The sequence below is a fragment of the Poecilia formosa genome, unplaced genomic scaffold, assembly GCF_000485575.1.
Source record: "Poecilia formosa unplaced genomic scaffold, Poecilia_formosa-5.1.2 Scaffold28, whole genome shotgun sequence".
Lineage (NCBI taxonomy): Eukaryota > Metazoa > Chordata > Actinopteri > Cyprinodontiformes > Poeciliidae > Poecilia > Poecilia formosa.
The window spans coordinates 853,207-858,476 of record NW_006799967.1 but is presented as its reverse complement, the minus strand read 5'-3'; positions in this window follow the sequence as shown (position 1 = coordinate 858,476).

Here is a 5,270-nt window from a genome sequence, read left to right as displayed (position 1 = left end):
CTTGGCTTTCATGAAAAGCTCCTAAAAACAAAGCTTCGGGTTAATGTTCCCAGAAAAGCCTCATCACACAGAGTAAGTGAATATCTCGGGCTGCGATGCAGTTTGTAATTGGCTGCATTGACTTCAAGATAAACTTTGGGTCCACCAAAAGCCATGCTACTTCACTAATCAACCATGTTAAATGTCTTGGTATTGTTTTGGAAAGTCTGGCCTCTGCGAAACAAAAAAGGAAAAAAAAAAATAAAAAATGGCGCTCCACCGTTTTTAACACAGTTATATGAGAGATTAGCCTCAGCCAAAATTTGCAGTGGAACTGTGAAGAATTGTGTCACGTGGAACGGAGGCCTTGGTGCATTCGTTACTTTTATGGCATACGCCGCTTCAGCCTGGGTGAATGTGAGTGAGTGAGTGACTGAGTGAGTGACAGAGTGAGTGAGTGACTGAGTGAGTGAGTGACAGAGTGGGTGAGGGAGGGAGTGGGTGGGCGGCTGCAGCCCCAGCTCCGAGGGAACGGCGTCACGTCGCATGCTTTGAATTACTGTACATTTGCGGCTGGTAGACTGTTGGCTGCCAACTGTCTCTGAGCGGATCAGACGGCAAACATCAGCGCCGGTGGCTCAGCCAGGAGTCCAACTTTAATTCACTCTTGCTGTCTCTTTCCAGAATACCTTCACTTTTTTTTTTAACTGGAGCTCTTTCATCACTCTTTCCAAGATCGAGTCCATCTACTTTAAATCACTTGCAAAATGTATTAATATCCCTTAAACCATTTCTCATTTTGTCAGTTGACAACCATGAGCTTAAACATGCTTTATCTGACTTTTATTCAGTAGAAAAAAAAAATGCCGAGTCCAATAATCAGTTGTATTGAGGTGTGAACTTTGACTGGGCCATTTTAGCAGATTCATGAGGTGAACTAGAGTCTTTTGCAACTACTAAGTTTTTTTCCGTGGTTGCCCTATGTTTAGCTTCCCATCAACTCTGACCAGCTTCAGCAGCTGAGTTTCCATTACAAATGTGTACAAAACTTTGTCGATGTTCCACTAATGTAAAAAAAAACAACAACACAGTTTTGCAGTTTGCGGTGTTTCCATTAAATAAGAGACGCAACTAAAGTCACGTGAATAAGTTTGTTCTCGCGATAAGTCATAAAAAAATCTTCTTGCGCCATCATCCTGCTGTTTTTTCAGCCACTTTTCTGCCAGTGGTAACATCCTGTTGTTGATCACATGACTTGTGTGATGCGAATAAAGTGTTCCGGTTGCAGTTTTGCGATACAAACTAATTTCAACACAGCCAAAAAACCACATCATCCCGGCGCGTAAACTTTTTATCGAAAAACGTGAATTTTCTCGAAACTACTGCGCTCCCGTCAAGCAAATGTATTTTTCGTAATTCCAATTTACGCAATTTTATGGTCACTGGATTTGCAGCTAGTGTCCACACAGACAAAAAGCATCTGCAAGACACCCACCAAGAGTTTTTGTCAAGTTTCTTGTGCAAATCAATTAGAACACATTAAATAAGATGAAACCAACTTACTAGCAACTTTTCAGCAAAATATAGGACCTTGATTTAAGTCAATATTAATAAAAAAGTATTTGTTCCACTGTCAGATTTTTTCACCTGTGACTCTTGATGTTACAAGTGAAATAATCTGACAGTGGAACTACTACTTTCCAACATTATTTAAGGAATTATTGGCTTCAAACAAGCTCCTAAAAATCTTCCTGAAAAGTTACTTATAAGTTAGCTTTGCCTTTTTGCTTGGATATTTGCACAAGAAATTAGACCAAGATCAGATTTTGTGTTTTTGCAGTGCATTTGTCCCATTCACATGGCATTTATTTCATTGAAAACAATTTTAAAGTTGGTTTCAATTCACTGGAGCATCTTTTCCCTCGAACGTTTGCCGTCTCTCCAGCTGTGAAGTTTGCATCATATTGTGGAGGATCTGGTACACTGCCTAAAACAGATGGCAACATGAGGAAAGAACATTACGGGGAAATATTGTTTAAAGTCATCAGCCAGGAAGATAAAGCACAAATGGGTCTTCCAGACAAACAACTCTATAAGCACCCAGCCAAAGTGGTTGTAAAGCCACCAAAGGACAACAAAGTCAGTGTTTTGGTGTGGCCATCACAAAGCCTTGATCTCAGTCTGACAGGGAGTTTATGGGCAGATCTGAAAAAGGCGCATGCGAGTGAGGCGGCCCACAAAAACGGACCCAGTTCTGACAGGAGGAGGACGGGATCTGGGTGGCTTCAGGGTTTGATTATTTGAGTCTGGTTTTGATTATTGTTCTGCGTTTCTTATTTTGATTAGATCAGCCTCGTTTCTGTTTTGCTTATTCTAATTCATATTTATTCCTTGTGTCTAATTTGCCGAAGTTAGATTCATTTTCCCAGCTCTCTCTCTCCTCACACCTGCAACCTGTTAGCCAATCAGCGCCGGTCTATTGTTCCTGCCGTCACTTTAACAGTATTTAAACTCTGTTTTCGTTGGTTTTCTCCTATTTCTTACTCTCCAATTAGACCTTGCTGCGTTTTGCTCTCGAATTCCTGTTTCTGCTTTGGGTCTGGCTCCCTGTGTTCCCTGTGGTTTTTGTAAGTAGTTGTCAACCTTTTTCTCATTAAGTATTCATCATCTACTCGACACCGTCATCACAGCTGCAACATGCCAGAGGAGGTCTGAACTCATTCCACAGGTTTAGTACTGCGAGAAACTTGAGGAAGTTTGACACACGTCGCACCGTTTAAAAAATAGTTGTCCCAAATACTGACTAAATTAAGGTTTTTATAGATAACGAAAACTTAAGCGGAGTAATTAATGAGGGAAAAACCATCGTGCATTTGCAAAACTAGCTTAAACATACTGAAATTATATGTACACTGTCTATGAACCTAATAATTAGCCTTTCAAACTGAAGTGAGATTTTGTTTTTTTTGCTTCCCCCACATAAGCGGTTTACGCCAGCTGTCAGCAAATTACGGTACTCCAAACCAGTGTTTTTCAACCACTGTGCCGCAGCACACTAGTGTACACTAGTGATCGTCAGGTGTGCCGTGGAAATTATACAATTTCACCTACCGTATTTTCCGGACTATAAGTTGCTACTTTTTTCCTACACTTTGAACATGCGGCTTTTCTGTGAATTCTTCTTCAACCACCAGGGGGCTCTTTAGCAGGAAGTGAATCATTGGAAGTCAAAATTGGAAATCAAAGAAGAACGCGCTAATTTTCATTTAGAACAAGCACATGCTAGCAGCAGGCACGACGAGAAATGTTTTCAAACTCGTATGATGCAGCTTCTAAGTTGAGGAGTATCGATCTGGCAGGACAGGAGGGAAATAGAGCCGCTGCACATAAACTTGCGTGAACAAAACCGGATTTGGTGACGGAGAACTGCGTCCTTAATATATCCAACAGTTATTAGGAGCAGCCCTCTGCTGCCCTCTGCTGGGTCCTTATGGGAAACCGAGAGCGGCAGAGGTACCAGCTGCTTATAGCACGGGGCGGCTGATATATGCAAGTTTCCGGGGGGAGGAGGGGGCTCAAAAAATTTGAAGGTACGGTTTATAGTATGGTGCGCTCTATAGTCCGGAAAATACGGTAATTGGTCTTAAAAGATTTTTTGAAAGCCAATTAATTATCTGCAAATAACGCCATCTTTGAGTGTCTTTGCTGTAGTAGTGACTAGTGGCGTAATCATGTAATTTTATTATCAGTAGATGGCAGTAGGTACAGAGCATTTTACATTAAAACAAGAGAATTAGTGATGCACTAATCACACACGACAGTGTTGTGGCACTGTTCAGGTGTATTTTTGAAGTGGACATGTTAAGTGCAATTTGAAATAAGAAATGTAAAATATGTTAAATAAATTTGTGTTTATTTGATTCCTATTCAAGACACTTTGATAAGAATGACTATATATGTAATATACGTGGCTACAGAGTATCTTTGATTACATTTTTTTGTTGGTGGTGTGCCTTGTGATTTTTTTAAATTAAAACAATGTACCTTGGCTCAAAAAAGGCTGAAAAAACACTGCTAAACCACAGGATGGCGATAGAAAAAGTTGGGAAAAAACACCTGAGTCAGCTGGTTGTTCAACAATTACTGAATAATATTTTTTTGAAAATGGCGTCTTCTTTGAGTAATCATTACTCAATCGATGTATACATAACAAGACAGTACTTTGACCTTTTTGAATACTGCACATAAAAAATCAACTAAAATATGAAAAAAACTAAATCTACTTTAATAAAAACTAAGCGATTTTTAAAAACCAAAAAAAAAAACACAGCAAACTGACTAAAACTAACTAATTTAAAAAAAGTCACATCAAAATAAAACTAAGCTATAGTGAAAAAACTCAAATTATTATAACCCTGTATGTTAATTTTAGGTTTTTCAAACTTTACTAAATTAAATCTTTGACATATTTTTCCTCGTTCTTATTGTGGCATTTAGCAAATAGAAATAATTTTGGTGATTCTAACTGACCTAAAACAAGAGAATTTAAGTTTGATTAAGCTTAGAAGATGTGGAAGAAATATGTGTTTTATTGGGAGTATGTAAACTTCTGGCTTCAACTGTAACATAAAGCCACACATGGGCAACATTTTATTAATTTGGTGACTTCTGAAGTGAGTTGGTTGCACTGACTTGTTAAAATGAGGGGAATAAGAATAGAAATGTAGACCATTTGAATTTTCTTTTTCATGAAAAGTGTCTATCCACTTTGTTCCATCCATCACATGAAAATAAAGTACATTAAAGTTTGCTATTGTAATGTAAAAAGTTCAAGGGGTGTGAATACTGTTTGCAAGGGGTCTGTGTTTATGGCATTATTTCCCGTAAATCACACAGTATATACACAACACCACACACGGCTGACACCCACACACATTCCTGTTGGCGGCTCACACACACTCGTACATATCTCTGTTTACACACTTCACCAGGCAGCTAATCTATTTGGCTCTACAGACTAAAACCTGCCTTGTGTTGAAAAGCTTCTATAGAGGGGGAAAAAAATGAGTCTGGTGACAAATCAGACCACATTACTACATCTTGATTGCCGCCTTCCAGTGCCCCGCCCTCCTGTGGATTTTGCCCAGGTGTTGCCATGGAAAGTACTGATGACATCACCCTAAAGCCTCCAACAAAAGATAAGCATTCCTCTCTCAATCGTAATCGGATGTGTTGATGCAAAGCCCGACCTAAACCAGACAAAACCAGTCAGGAGGTTTTTTTTTTTTTTT